Source organism: Furipterus horrens, unplaced genomic scaffold (genome assembly GCF_987537825.1).
Source record: "Furipterus horrens unplaced genomic scaffold, mFurHor1.1.pri manual_scaffold_2, whole genome shotgun sequence".
Taxonomy (NCBI): Eukaryota; Metazoa; Chordata; class Mammalia; order Chiroptera; family Furipteridae; genus Furipterus; species Furipterus horrens.
The window spans coordinates 151173199-151189889 of NW_028327172.1; positions in this window are offsets into that span (position 1 = coordinate 151173199).

The window sequence follows — 16691 nt, forward strand, 5'->3', positions numbered from 1 at the left end:
CACAGACACTATGAAATTCATTTTCTAAACAAAGTATTTTGATTACTTACATTTGTGTGTGTGTGTGTGTGTGTGTGTGTGTGCATGTGTGTAAGTGTGAGAGGGAGATATTGGAGATACTAGATGAAGACCATGGGTAAGCATTCCTGTTCTGGTATTCTGGGTCTTTACCTAACCTGCTTTTTGATATTTTTAGGACCTTGATCCAGGATAACTTTTAGAGGCATCAAACTCTCCAGGGTCGCTATTAATCAGAGCCAATCCCTTGGGGATGATAAAAGTTTATATCTTAATTTCCAGGACTGGTATAGAATTGGATCACCCTCCGTGAGCCAGGGAGTCAAGTAACATTTACTGAGGCACTTGTCCAAGTGAGTATAATGAGCCATGGAAATAATCTTTCATATCACACTCACCAAAAGATATACTGTGTCATTTTTTATTGAAAGACTTTTAAGTTAGGCATCATTCTTGATATTTTATATCACCTAATTCACAATCTTTTTTGGAACAAACATGTATAATCTCATTGGTGATGTGCTGTCCCTGATGGCAGAGCATGACTGCTAGTTTGTTTAGTTTTAAGGTTATATTTAGTAGTCATGGTGAATGTGTAAATTATAATCACCACTTGCGCACTTCTAGGTAAATTAAGAAATGATTTGAAATGGGGAAAGTATATTAAGAAACCATTTTATTAAGGGTACTTGATTGTCATAGATTATTCTAAAGCTTATTTCCACATCTTTTCTTCTAATTTTTATGTTTATTAATGTTTCTAATTTTGTCTCATTTCTGAATTCAACACATTATTGTTCGATTCTTCTAAATTGTTAATAGAATCCATGGATTACTAAATAGTCTTACATATTTAAAAGCTCTTAGTGTCAATTGGCCAGATAATGAACAAATGAATGGGGTCATAATGTCTGATCTTTTCTTATTCTCTAGCTTATCTCAAAACACAGGTCTTAATAGACATTTTAAATTGCATTATTAGAATGTTAAACATTATTAAAGGTTTATTTTTAAAATAAAAGGCATCCATAATATGATAATTCTAGAGCTGCAAAGTAGTTATTTATGAACAGGAATGTAACACTTTCACATAGTGTTTCATTTGAAATATTCAAGTTTTATGTTGAACACTGAAAGAATGTTTGATTAGTTTTGTCATTTTCAGTTAAATCAAGGAAATAAAATACCAGTAAGTATTTTTTCTCTCAGAAGCTAGGAAACATTAAAGACTCAAATACTTCATTTTTCCTGTGAAAATAGTGATCTCTATATTTTAAGTATAAAATTGAGAAGGAGAAAAACAATCTTGCTAATCCCCACGAGGGCAAAGTCCACCCTCAGCAAAATGCTATTGTATTGTTTCCCTTAATTGACACTTCAACATTCTTCTCTTTTGAACGCTTACCTACTTTCAAGTCCTAGGATCCTTCATTTGAATTTAGTGTTGGTGCAGGCATCCACATTTTCAACCCCTTTTAACTCCCAAACCATCATCAAAACTAAGCAGTGCCATGTCCCACACTCCCTCGTGTTCTGCTCTCTTCTAATCAAGCCAATGATTTTTATATCAGTGACAATAACATCCTCTTTTAACACCCTTCCCAACTGCTTCAAACCTGGGGAATCTGGATTTGAATCTCCTAGTTCTTGAATAGTCCAGATCTCAGTTTCCTCATGTGTAATGTGAGGACAATATTGACCTCACACAAATATTACAAGAATTAACTATATGTGAAAAGAATTACACAAGTTCTTTTTATTGTTAATAACTAATATGTGTTCTACTGGGAGCCTTGAATGACTTACATATTGCAGAGAATTTCAGATTCAGTTATAAGTAAATGGGGAAGATATCCTGGGATATTTATGAAGTTTCATACCTTTTTGTGCAGAAGCAAACTTATGCATTAAGTGGCAATCAATCTCACCTCCCATGTATGAGGATCACTACTATCAAAAAACAGAACATCATAAATGTTGGAGCAGATGAGGAAAAATTGGAACTCTTATGCACTGTTGGTGGGAATGTAAAATAGTACAGCCTCTGTGAAAAACAGTCTGGGTGGTTTTTTCAAAAAAATAAAAACAGAATTACCATTTGATCCAGAAATTAAATCTTGGGTATATACCCAAAATAAATGAAAGAAGAAGCTTAAAGAGATGTTTGTATACCCATGTTCATAGCACCATTACCCACATGGCCCAAAGGTGGAAGTAGCCCAAGTGTCCATTGATGGATGAATGGACAAACAAAATGTGGTGTATATATGCAATGAGCATAATTCAGCATCAAAAAGGAAAGAAATTCTGACACATGCTGCAACATAGAAGAACCTTGAAGACATTATGCTAAGTGAAATAAGCTAGTCACAGAAGAACAAATACTATATGAAACCACTTATATTAGATACCTAGAGTAGTCAATTCATACGGACAGAAAATATAATGGTGGTTGCCAGGGGCTGGGGAAATGGGAAATGGTAGTGACTGTTTAAAGGATATAATGGATACAGAGTTTCAGTTTTACAAGATGAAAAGAGCTCTGTGGATGAATGTTGGTGATGGTCACACAGCCGTGTAAGTGTACTATTACTACTGAACTGTATGCTTTAAATAGTTACGATGGTAAATTTTATGCTATGTGCATTTTATCACATATCCTTATAAAAGCAATCAACCAATCTGGCATATCAAAGTCCCTCATTTCTTATCTAAACCAAGTATCTAAAAAATAAAGAGATGTTATTAGAGTTTATTATATTAGGCAAATTTTCAAACAAAACAAGTCTTCTCCATATACCATGCTCTATAAAACTGTTCTCTCTACTTGACTTCACCACTTATAAATGGTACCACCTAGGCTAGTTACTTAACCTCTCTTAGTATTAGTTTACTCATCTGTAAAATGGAAAAGCTAATTTATTTCTACTTGGGTTCTTGCTAGGATTAAATTAAATGGTGTTATGGCAAGGCCTAATAGGCATATGGCCCAGTCATTGGCCAATGTTTGTTTCCTTTTATAGATGAACTATTAAAATGAGAATTAATTGTACCATAAGGGTCACAATAAAAAAGATGGGAAGATCAGATATGCATGGAAGGGTGTAGGGACAGCCCACTCTTTTTCTTGAAGACAATGGGCACCTCATGGCTCTGCAGCATGCCGTGTACATTTAGCCATCAACTTCTTTTTGGCACCACAAGAAGCAATAGTTTTCAAGGCTTACTCCTCCTGACTACCTACCCACCCAGTCTGTAGTCTGCTTCTACCAACACTGGGGAGATCCCCACTAGCAAGGGGCTACAGTTATTTGCTCTAATTTGCTCTGCCAGAAAAATGTTTTTCGATTTCAAAGACTAAACACTCAAAGTTGCAAAAACCACATACTTGGTGGACTTGGAGGTAGGAGGAGAATATGTTGGTGGATCTGAAAACATTTTAAAACTTATTTCCGAAGGTGGATTTTGTTCTTTGTTTTTGTTTTACATTTACTTTGTTAGTTTTCCTGCTTTTTAAAACTATCTTATACAGAATCTACTGCCCCCATTACACTAATTGACAATGTAAATATTTTAACAAACTCCACAGGATTACTTTACCTCAGCTTTAGGCAAATGTATAATTTAACACTACCAACCCAACTTGTATCGCCCCATCATTTGATGCCTCTCTGCCTTGAATTAATTACGTGACAAGGAATTTTGCAGTTTTGAAATCAGAAATTAGTTTGTAATGCAGAAGACAAGGCTATGCCTTAATTCAGCTTCATGAATTCTCAAAAAAGAATGCATATTGGGATTTTTATTTGTGTTTCTTAAATCAAAGGAAACAAATTCTTCTACAGATGTGTTCTGAACTCTTGGCCTGTTAATTAACTATTGTCGTCGTCGTCATCGTCGGCAGCCGTCCGTCTCGAGAGACGATGGTGTAGCTTCTTCAGAGTCTATCTGCACCGCCAAGAATGGCTGTGCAGTCCGACTCGGGAGTGACATGGTATCTGTCTCCTCCCGTGTTGAATCGACATCTTGCGATGACGCTGAAGCTACAGAGCCTGGGCAGGGTAATATGGAGGGTCTGCTGTTGCCCATGCAGCAGACCCCCCCTCTCTTCGCAGCTGAAGGGTCCAAGGGAAAGACGGAGTCGATACAGCTTGGGTTCAGGTGCGCCGCAGGAGTTGCCGGTGTTGACTACAACGTCAAACCGCCTTAGGGACTCCGGCTCCGGATTTTCTGTCGGGGTTTACTCCCTTAGCCTTTCCCCTGAAGAGGTATGCCGCAAGGCAGCGGAGGTTTTTTGGAGTCAGAGTTTTCCTTCTCTGATGTACCCTGACTGGAAGATCGAACCAGCGACACTTAGCTCGCAGGCCGACGCTCAATCCACTGAGCTAAACCAGCACTGGGATAATTAACTATTGTAATCATAGGGAAGTCTGATTATATCGCTAATCAGAAGTTCACCTTAAGCAATGTTTGCCTAAAAACTCTACTTCATGGTCTTTATTTTTAAAATCATTTTAGTTGTTATTCTATTAAAGTTGTTCCAATTTTCCCCCCTTTGACCTCCTCCTCCCATCCCATCCACTGCTCCTACAGTCTATTCCCACACTGTTTTCAATGTCCATGGGTCATCATACATGTTCTTTGACTAGTCCCTTCCTCTTCTTTCCACCATTACCCCTTTTCCCCCTCTCCTCTGGTCACTGTCAGTCTGTTCCATGTTTCCATGCCTGTGGTTCTATTTCGTTCATTAGATTCCTCTTATAGGTGAGTAGGTGGAAAAACTGTAGTATATTTACACGATAGAAGACTACACAGCAGAAAGAAAGAAGGAACTCCTACCTTTTGCAACAGCATGGATGGAACTGGAGAATATTATGCTAAGTGAAATAAACAGTTGGTGAAAGATAAGTATTTCATGGTCTTTAAATGACACATATACAATCCCTCCTCCCTCTCCCCATTGTGTGGAAGGAGGCTTGCTTTGGAGTGGGATATACAAAAACATATTTTTCTGTTAATTTTTCTGTTCTTTCTTCTTTCCTTCTTTTCCTCCTCTTGTCTCTAATACTCAAAATCCCCCAAAGTGAAGTATTTATGAAATACTATATATAGTATATATATATATACTATTATATTTTATATTATATTATGTATTATGTATTTTTATTATAGATACAGATATAAACAGAGTTACTGTCATATCAGAACAGAGTCCAGTGGCTGGCTGATGTTCTCCCTTCCTTCCTAGCCAACACCAGGAAAGAAAGGACTTCGTCGGCAGTGCAAATTCCCAAATGACTTGTTAAATGTTTTGACTTAGGTGGGGAATCATTCTGGTTGACCACAACAGGAAGCTACACTGTATTTTACATCTCTCCTCTATCACCTTCATGTCTGAGGGCATATCAATGAAAATTTGTTAAAATGAACATTAAGAGAAACTTTAATATGTGGAACTCAAGAAACAAACACCATGAATCGCAGCTTCAGATAGAAGTAGTCCTCAGCACAACTACCAAACAGCTTAAAAGAGTCACAGAGGGCAGAGGTCGGAGGCAGACATCAAAGGGAGCAGGTTGGATACCGATGTTTATTGTTTTGCACAATCTCTGAATCACTGTCAGTGAGCTGCCATTCTTAGCTCTTTCTTCCTGTGCCTTTTCCACTCATTACCAGTGCTCACCATACTTTAAATTACTAAATACTTAGGACAGTCTTAGACAGAAAGTAAACTCATGCTGACCACACCTCTACTAACAAGAGTGAAGAGGAAGTAAGTATGGATCCCGTCGAAATTAGGGGGCTTCAGAGAAGACAGCCCTTCCCATTGAAAGAACACACCTTCAGTGCTGTCAAAAGAACTTCAGCTCCATGTGCTCCAGCCGCCACCTTCAGTCTCAAGGTCTCATTCACAGGACCCATGTGCCACCTTCTCAGTTGGCCCTGCCCTTTCATATCACTTAAAATTACATCTCCACCCAGCTCCCCCCCCCACAACACACACACACTTTTAAAGAAAATTTTGTTATATCCTCAACTGAGGACATCTTTTCATTGCTTTCAGAGAGAGAGGAAAGAAAAGAGGAAGCAAGAAAAAGAGAGACATTGATGCAAAAGAAACATTGATTGGCTGCCTCCCATAGACTCCTGGACCAGGATTATATGTGCCTGGACCAGGGATGGAACCTACAACCTAGGCATGTGCTCTGACCAGGAATCAAACCTGAACCTTTTGGTTCTGGGATGACATTCCAACCAACTGAGCCACACTGGCCAGAGCCTCACACATACCTTTTATCCACCTTCCCTGCTCTATTTCTTTTCATGTTTATCACTATCTGAAGTGAAATATATTTTACTTACTGATTTACTTAGTCTCCACAACTAGAACACACTCTCCACAAGAGCAATAATTTTTTATCATTGTTTAATTTGTCGTATATTCCATATTTAGAACACAACTGCCATATAAGAAGTTCTTGATCCATATTTCTAAATGAAGGAAATAATAGCTTATTTTCTTAAATTTCCTCTATGTACTGATCCTTTACAATAGGATTTCATAACGTTGGCATAAGGATATTTAATTTCATTTCCTGTAGTAGACAGTGAGTTGGGGGTCAATGACTGTAAAGCTTGACAGTAAAGATTGTGACAAAATATATCTTTTTTAAAAAAACATAGTATTATATATCTCATTCCTCCCACAGATGATAATGCAAAACAATGAAGTTTAAAATACATAGAGAAAAATAAATTAGGTGATACCAATGAGATCTTAAAATGTGGATTATTTTTTAACATGGCTGTTTCTTTTTCCTTTTTCTTTATGCCCATCAATTTCAGAAAGAAGTTTTGACTTTGTTGAGTCTCTGCTTCTCCCCCTGTGTCTTTTAAATTTTTCTTTCATTAATCTCAATTCTTTTTTATTACTTCCTTTGTGCGGTTTCTTTTTGTTGAATTTACTATTCTTTCTCTAACATTTTCTATGGATGCTTAATTCCTATAACTCATCCTTTCCTTTTCTCAAATATGTACATTTAAGGCTATAACTTTACTGAATTTTCATTGCAATTCACCTTGAAATACTTTGTTTTTTTATCATGAGTTGTTCTTTGACTTATGAGTTTCTTTAAAATGTATTTCTTAATTTATTTATATCTGTATATTTATAATTATCCTTTTAAGTTTCAGCTTAACCCCATTGTGGTAAAGGGACACAAAATGTGAAATATTTTATGAATAACTATGTAAGTCAAATATTGGACCCCTTTTGCCTGAATAAATGTAACTGAAATAATAGTTCTGATGTACTTGGTCTAGTAGTAAGTCTATATACATGCTTACAGTTCTTTAGAGCTGGGAAACAGACGATGAAGGGGGCAGCCAGATGAAGTGCCCAAAACAATGATCAAGAACACACACGGGCTATTTTTTCTAATAAGTCAAGAACTTAAACAATAAATTAGATTTAGAGAAGGTTAGTAGTGAAAGAATGTGTTCCTCTCAACTATCTGAGTTTCACTTACATTAGTAATCTTCCACTCCGTATGGAGTGAGTGTCAGCTCAAATAAAAGGCAATTCTGCATTTTGTGGACATATATACAGGAAAGATGTGTTTCAATATCAATACCTAGAACAATTTCAGCACATTGAATCACTCAGTAAATATTTATTGAGTGATGAATAAAAAGTGGAGGAATGGAGTTCTTAAAAAATGCCTATTTTATCCATCATAGTGATTCTATTCCATAGGAAAGAAACAATCAAGTGCATCACAACTGAGACTGTAATGGTTCAGCAAGTACAGAGGAGAGTGCGTGTTCAGTTTAGATAGAGGAGCAAGCGGGATGTCCCAGGAAAGTCTCACCATGCAGAGATCTAACTAAGCTCATCACCGGGCCATCCTTGGGAAGTTACTAAATGGTATTTAGATCATTTGAAGCAGCATGATTTCAACATTGATACCTCTGTGAGGATCACACTATACTTTGAGCATTTACAGGGCTGGTAGCTTTTGAAAATTATTATCTTAAAAAGGCAATTACTTTTTTTGTTAGCTTTTTTTTTAAGTATATATTTTTTATTATGTTGTTACAGCAGTCCCACTTTTTTTCCCCTTTGCTCCCATCTGCTCAGTACCGTCCTTCCCTCCAGCAATCCCATTCCCCTTAGTTCATGTGCATAGGCCATGCATATATGTTCCTTGGCTTCACCTTTCCCTATATTATTCTTAACTTCCCCCTGTCTATTTTGTATCAACCGATTATGCTTCTTAGTCCCTGCACCATTACCCCATTTCTCCCCCTTCCCCCTCCCAGCTGATAATCCTTGAAATAATCCCCACACCTATGATTCTGTTTCTATTCTGGTTTGCTTAGTTGGATTTTGTTTTTGTTTTTTAGATTCAGTTGTTGATAGTTGTGAGTTTGTTGTCATTTTGGTATTGATAGTTTTGATCTTCTTTTTCTTAAGTAAGTTCCTTTGACATTTCATATAATAATGGCTTGGTGATGATGAACTCTTTTGGCTTTACCCTGTCTGGGAAGCACTTCACCTGTCCTTCCATTCTAAATTATAGCTTTGCTGGATAGAGTAGTCTTAGTTGTAGGTCCTTGCTTTTTATCACATTAAATACTGCTTGCCAGCCCCTTCTTGCCTACAAAGTTTCTTTGAGAGGAATCTGCTGATAGTCTTATAGTCACCCCTTTGTAGGCAACTTTCCGCTTCTCTCTTGCTGCATTTAGGACTCTCTCTTTATCTTTCACCTTCGGCATTTTAATCATGATATGTCTTGGTGTGGTCCCCATCTGGATCTAGCTCGCCTGGGACTCTCTGTGGTTCCTGGACTTGTATGTCTATTTCCTTTGCAAAATTTGGGAAGTTTTCCTCCATTATTTTTTCAAATAAGTTTTCAGTTTCTTGCTCTTCCTCTTCTCCTTCTTGTACCCCCATGATTCAAATGTTGGCACATTTAAAGTTGTCCAGAGGTTCCCAAGCCTCTCCTCATTTTTTTCAATTCTTGTTCCCTCATTCTGTACTGGTTGACTGTTTTTTTCTTCCTTATGTTCCAAATCATTGATTTGAACCCTGGTTTTCTTCTCTTCACCATTGGTTTTGTGTGGATTTTCCTTATGTGTTTGCCGTACTCAAGCATATCTGTCAAGCCTGTGAGCATCTTTATCACCTGTGTTTGGAATTCTGCATCTGTTAAATTGTCTATCTCCTTGTCACTTAGTTCTTCCACTGGAACCATGATCCATTCCCTTTTGGGCCATACTTCTCTGTCTCCTCATCTTGACAGGCTCCTGTGTTTGTTTGCCTCTGTGTCTTAGGTAGAACCATTGCACCTGTTACGTTGTAAGGGGTAGAGCCTTAGGGACTTGTCAGTACAGGGTCACCTGTTTCATCATGCTGTGCCACTGTATCTGGGGGAGGGTTCTGAGAGAGAACAATGCCACTTGCCCAGCACTCACCACTTTTCCAGGCACTTCTCCCACTTCGTATGGGACTGGTGCCTCTCTAGCTATTGCCCTGGCTATTGTTCCCAGAGCGGTTGGGTCTGTGAACATTCTAGGACAATGGGGCCCTTTAAATAAGTGGACTCTGCTGAAAGACTGGCAGTTTCTGCCTCCACCCCAACCTCCACTGGTCTGCACAGTCAGAAGCAATGAGGCCCGATTTTCCCTGGCTCTGGGACCGTGAGCTGAGCAGTCCAGCAAGGAGCCTGTAATGCTTCCCAGGTGTCCCTACTGACCTTTTAAAATGTGTGACTGTGCTTTCTGCTGGCTTGCCGCTTCTGCCACTGCTGCCACCAAAAGGCAATCATTTTGATAAGAGTATGGCCTCTGAGAAGTCATTAATGAGTCTGTGCTTTAATTTTCTTATTAGTAAATAAAAGTTCTAACCTTACAGGTATTTCCATTAAAGAGAAATGGTGTGCGAATAAAATGAGATAATGCACTTGAAGAACTGTATTTACTATATTTTGTTGATTACTGTATTTTCTATTTACTATATTCTCTTGTCTGAAAGAGGCACCACACATGTGTACTATCAATGCAGGGAGACTTCCTACAAAGTCCTGGAGTAATATCAAATGCTTTAATTTATTATAAAACTGAGAGGCAAGGCAGGGTCAAACGTCAGGAAAATGTTGGAACACTCTAGGATAGTGAAAGTCTAAAGGCAATACCAGTGGAATGAAGATAAGGATACATTTCAGAAGTAATTTAATTGGGCTGCAGTTCACACACAAATATTGCCTGGTGGGGTTTCTGAGGCTCAGAAAGCAGGACTGAGCTCTGTTCCTTCCCTTGCTCGCTCTCCTGGGGCTCTGTGCCGGCCGTGCTGGGTTCTCTTACAAGGTGGGTCCATTTAGTTCTCTGCTGTCTTTGAGCTCCTTTGCCCAGCACTGAATGGGTGGGTTAAACCAGAATGAGAGGGAAAGAGGCTTGGGCTTATCCTTTAATACCATTTGAACAGTAATAAAGATGACATTCAACTCCTTGTGTCTCATTTCAATTTGTTATAAGTGAATTAAAGGTGTGTGTGTGTGTGTGTATGTGTGTTAATTAACTCCCTAAATCTCTGACAGAGACATGAGTATCTTCTGATAAGATGGGGTGAAATACAGGGAAATTATACTGTGAGAAGGCAGAGAACTAAGCCAATATGAGGACTCTAAGAGCAGAACAAAGTGATACAAAAGACAAAGGAAAAGCAAATGCTGCCCTTTCTGAAGCCATAAACGAATATAAACCTATTCTTAAAAAGAGGCTTTGAACATTCTATCTTATGTCTAATAATAATTGACAATCCAATCTCAATATGTAAAATTTAAAATTCATTGTTTCAATCCAAAACCCACATCTCCTACTGCATTTCTGTTTAGGTTCTGGGACCACAGTTCATTGACTAGCTCATGTAACCTGAATAGGATTGGGTCCATGTGAGTCCCTTGAGGCCAGATTAGCACTTCACCTAGCCTCCATCCCACACCATCCATCCTGTAGATTTTACTGACAGTTTCATGAAGTGACAGGGGAGATGGCTCTATCCCCTCACCTTTTAGCAAAATGTCATCAAATGACTAAGTCTATCAGTTCTTTCCTCAGAACCTTTCCCCAAACTTTCCAATTCTACTCAGCAACATAAAGCCAGATACAGCTTTTTCTAAAAAACAATTCTGCAAGTATTTATCGCTCTCCCTGTGGTGGTGGTGGTGCTGGGGATAGTGTGTGTGTGTGTATCCAGATATGCTTATCAAGGTATTCCTTCATCAAAAATACATCTCTTGAGGATGAAGGAGGAAGCGGGAGTCCACTGCTAACAAAAATAAGGTTGCTTTCTGTATCATTACACCCAAGGCAAAATCTCAGTCATCCTTAAGTACTTTATCGCTCTTCTACACTCAGTCACCAAATCTGACCACCAAAATCTTTAATAGCTCTCAAAGTCACCTATTCCTCTTTGTTTCCAGTGTCAGATTGTGGTGTTCATTACCAAATATTCTTTAATAACTTCCCATGATCTATACTGTTTGGTCTGGCATGTGGGGGGGGTTTGTCAAGCTCACCTGTTTTACAGCTATATCTCCCATGCCTCTCCAGCCACATTCAGGTATCGTGTTTCCTCCAGGTCTCTATTTCTGCACATACTGCTCTGTCTCATATGGCCTTTTTCTTCTATCTATCTAGTGAACTACTATACATTCTTATACCTCAAACCAAACATCTCTTCTGAGAAGCCTTCCCTGACTGCCACCCTCTTCTTGCCCTTATTCAATCCCACAACCCAGGCCCACATAGAATTATCTACTTTCCCTTTCTGCTCCCACAGCCATCTGCTCATCCATCTTTTGTAGCACTTACCATTTTTATATAGTGTTGTTCAAAGTCCTGGTGTTTTTCTTATCCATTTAAATCTACTTTTTAATGGATTAAAGATAGGAACCCTATTTGATCTGTTGTACTTGTGTCCTCCAGAGTTTTGTCTTCTTTGCATGCTTTTGGTTTTTGTTTGTTTCTGTTGATATTTTTTAGGAACATACCAATTTTTAAAATAAAATGTACCAATTATTTTCCTATATAATTGCTTTTAAATATTAAATATTTTCCCATCCAGATATTTGATAGATGTTAATTTTATGTAAACTTTTAGTTTATTTTCTAAATTTAACTTTTTGATCCACTTTGTATCAGAGGTTAACTTCTTATTATATCATTTAGCAAGTGCTTTTGGACTATTTAATTAATTTATTTTGAGAAAGAAAAAATAGGTCAGATGAAAAAAGTAAAATCCACCTGGTTGTTCATCAGGCTGGTAGAGTCAGCAGGAACCCATACTTGTCCCAAGGGCTCCCTGAAGCTGTAAAGCTATCACAACAGTTATTTTCTTTGAGTGGCTACTGTTTTCTTACTTAATGGAAAATCTTGTTCACGAATATCATAGACTATCAGAATTTTTGATTTTTGAAATTATATTAGTAACCATGAAACATTCAGTTCGCGCATGGAGATTCTAACTCTGACACAAAGAAGTGGTTTTGATTTACAACTCAGGTGCAGAGCCTCAGGTAAGGTGTTTCTGCATACAACACTCTACATTTACACAAGGAAACAGGACCTCTGAGCTCATTTCATGGTTCAAGCCTCATGTTGACACTACTACTCATGGCCGTAACCTGCCTTGAGCCTACCAAGCCTCAAACTCATGGCTCCTCTAATGGGCAGTGTCCACTGTAGCAATAAGTCAGTAAACCTGACTGTGAGACTAGAGGTTTTGTCTTTGAACGTCTTAGGCTTATTGGATTAGATGCATGTCATGAGTGTATGTTCACATCATAGTCTCCTATAAGTCAGCCAGGCGACAGCTCAGCTGGCTGCCTGCTGAGCAGTCACCAAGGAATAGACAAGAGTTACACATTGTAACTATGCTGTTCATTCAGCTTTTATTGAATTCAGATTCACTCAGAGTAGAACATCAACATACACTAATATCCTACTCATACTCTAACAATCTAAGAGAAATATCACACACACTGTAATCAATGGGGGATAATGAACCTGAACCCAGAGTCTCAGTCTGCAGGTCCAGGAGACAGCATGGTGGGCAAGGGAGTTGTCAGCATCTTGCAAGGAAGGCTCTCCAGAGCCAGGTGGGCAACAGGGCAGATCGAGTCTTCAGTCCAGCAGGGCAGAGCCTCTGGCAACCAATGCCAAGGGAGATCAGCATTGCATGGAGCAGCATTCTGGTGTGTGGAGCTCAGCTATCTCGACAGTGGTCTGGAAATTGCCTCTGTTATATCTTGAATGTGGTGTACTCCACGCTTCTGTGTCTTTTCAATAAATGTCTTGGCAGCCCTGATGTGGAATTCTCCCAGGAGCCTATGGGTGGTACATGGCTTTTCTGCTTGACACCCCTGCTGGCAAATGTAGAATTTCCTCAGGAGCCTATCTGTGGGTGGTGCCACTCTGCAGACATGGTTATTCTTATCACATGTGCAGATACCTTAGGTGTGTCTCCTTGCCGGATGTGTCTGCTCTGACTTAGGTAGTTTCTCTCTTGAACCAAAGTGTCATGGCTGACTGACAGCCATTTTTGTTGACATGAGTGACTCCACTTTGTTTTATATACTTCATGCTATCTTGATTGGACCAATGTTATTTTATTGGTCCTGCTCTCCGCAATGCACTGTTTTATTCATGTGTTACTGCCATACTCTTAATTATTAGAGTTTAATAATAAGTGGGGTTTTTTTCACTGTTATCAAAGGGTTCTCAAATGTTTTGGTCTCAGACCTTCTTTGACTCTCTTAAAAACAATTGAGGACACAAAAGAACTTTTCTTTATGTGTTATAGCTTTGATATTTATCATATCAGAAATTAAAACTGAGAAATTAAAAGATAAATTTATTTTTAAATTAATCTTAAAACACTAGTAAATTCATTATATGTTAACATAAATAACATTTTTATGAAAAATAACTATAGTTTTCCAAACAAAAGAAGTTTAGTAAACATTCTTGAAAATTTCCTGAATGTCTGGTGTAACAGAAGATGTACCTGCTTCTGCAATCTGTTGTGATGTCACATATTATGTAGCCAATAGAAAACTTCCCTGTATACTTGTGAAAGAATGGGAGTGAAAATTGGAGTTAAAAATGTCAACCCTGGTCGGTATGACTCAGTTGGATGAAGCGGTGGCCCATAAACCAAAAAGTTGTGGGTTCAATTCCCTGTCAGGGCACAGGTCTGGGTTGCGGGCTCAGCCCCAGTTGGGGTGCCTGCAGGAAGCAAGCAATCAAGGTTTTTCTCACATCGATGTTTCTCTCCCTCTCTCTCTCTGCCTCATTTCCCTCTCTCTGACAGTCTCCTCGGGTGAGGATTTTTTGAAAAAGTCAATATTATTATGAGAGCAATATTGATTCTGTGAACTCCTTGAGAGGGTTTCTCAGAACCCCAAATGCCCCCAGACCACACACAGTCTGAGAAACCCTGATCTAAGTTAGTCTAGCTTGTGTAGTTTCTCAGATGAACTCTAGAATATTCTTGTCCCTTAATTTGAGAGGTAGTAATTATGTATGCAAAATTTTGTCTTCTCACTTAAGGATATCCTACGTCTCTTCAGTTAATAAAATATTTTATAAAATATTTTTCAGTAGTCCTACATGCTTCATTTTAAAATCTCCCCACATTTCTAATTTTTATCCGTCCTGCTTATTTTTTTGTTGTTGTTGCTATTGTGAGTGGACTTCATTTTTTTCCATTGTATTCTAATTGGTTATTGTTAGCTTATTTTATTATGTACATGGCCATTTGTTATCTTTATTAATTCTTTGGTTAATATATTTGATACGATGTTTCTAAAAGAAATACCTTGAAATTTGAATATGTTTATATAACGTTAGTATTAATATGATGTTCTCAATATTCTGAGATATCCTCCTACAGCAGATGAGATATACAGTATTCTGAGAAAAATGCGCTGTCCAATTTCTACATTTCAGATATATTTTATGGGAAAGGATCTTGAATATGCTGAATACCTTTTTTGGCACATATTCAAATGACCTTTTTTTTTTTTCTTTTAACACGTGCATTGATTAGGACTAGATGGCCTCTCTTTGGTCTCATTAAGACAACGTCATGAATGACAAGCCCTTTTGGATTATTAACAGAATCAAAGTATTGCTTGAGACAGTTGGGGGTAATCTTGACAGCCTGGACTAGTGAACCCTGTTTGTCAGGAGACCGAGAGGACAGGATTCGCACCCACGCAAGTGGCCAGTTAGAGGGTTGGTAATTAACAGACGGCCTCCTGAAGGTAGAAGTTACTGCCTTGCCTTGAACTTCAGCTCCAACTTCCTTAAACCTACAAGTGAATTTGTATCTGGGGGTGATCTCATGATCAAAACCGATGCTTATTTTCAGTGGCCGAGCCTCCTGGGCAGGAAATCCATGTAGTTTGGGAAGGCACCGCTCATTAAAAGTTTAATTTGCTGTAGAACAGTGACCTGTCCAAGAAGGTTCCAGGCATCCGGGGGCGCCCCAGAGCGGGGACTGCGCTCCCCTTTCCCCGGGCTCCCGGCCAGGGAGGCTCGACCCAAGTCCCGGGAAGGCCCTCTCAGCCTTGGCTGCCAGCCCTCGGTTGCTGGGCGAAGAACCCTGCCTCTTCTCAGCGGTCACCTGGGTGGTGGCTCGAGGGGGCAAGGTGAAAGAATATTCCCCAGAGCCTGGACAGGTCGCCTGGGTCAACTCCCGCGCACCTGCGATTCGCCCCTGGCAGAAGGCCAGGTCCCACCCCCGGGGAGGCCGCCCCGCCCCGCCCTGCCCTGCCCGACCAGCCCGGGGGCCGCTGTCACCGGCGCCTGGAGGGGACCCAGGAGGAGCCCCGCTGCCCAGGTAGGGGTCAGGCCGCGCTCGGGTCCCGGGGGAGCTGTGGGAGGGGAGGGACCGGCGGGAGCCCTAGGCGGCTCCGCTTCCCTGGCCACAGAAGGTGTGTGAGACGCGCACGGCTCCAAGATCCCGGACCCACCTCGACTGTCCGGAGAGCCCCGCACAACAGCCGGTTGATCTTGAGGGCAAACGTGAAGAACGTGAGGTTGAGCTTAAGGGAGATCGTGAGCGGGGGCGTGAGAACCTGCAGGGAGAACTCGACCGGGTAACTCACTTGCTGCGGGCCGCGTAGGGGAGAACTTGTGGCCCGCGCCGTGGGAAGCCCACCCAGCGTTGATTCTCTAGGGCAGGTTGGTGGAGCTGCGGTTCCTGTTACTTCAAACGCATCTGTAAAGTTTTCTTTTTAAAGAGAAAAACCAGACAAGATCATGGTGGTCATTACTGAGAAATAAAGAAATCTTACCAGAAAAGTCATTTCAACTTGCTCAACAACAGCTTTGTTCTGTTCCCCGGTAATTTCTATTTGAACCTTGCTAAAATCTTCCTGTGAGAAATGTAAAATATATACATATATACTTAATTATTCTTAGGATGGTAATTGGACGTAAGTCTTGAACAAGCTGTTGTAATTGCACTTAATTTTTTAAGTTTTGTTTCTTTTTGTTTTTTTGAAACTTTTGAAAAATCCCCAAATCCTCGTGGGTTTTGATGTCTCCAGTTTTCTTGGTGATTGCTTAGTGTTCTCAAAGCCTCTTAAACGTTTTTATAATTC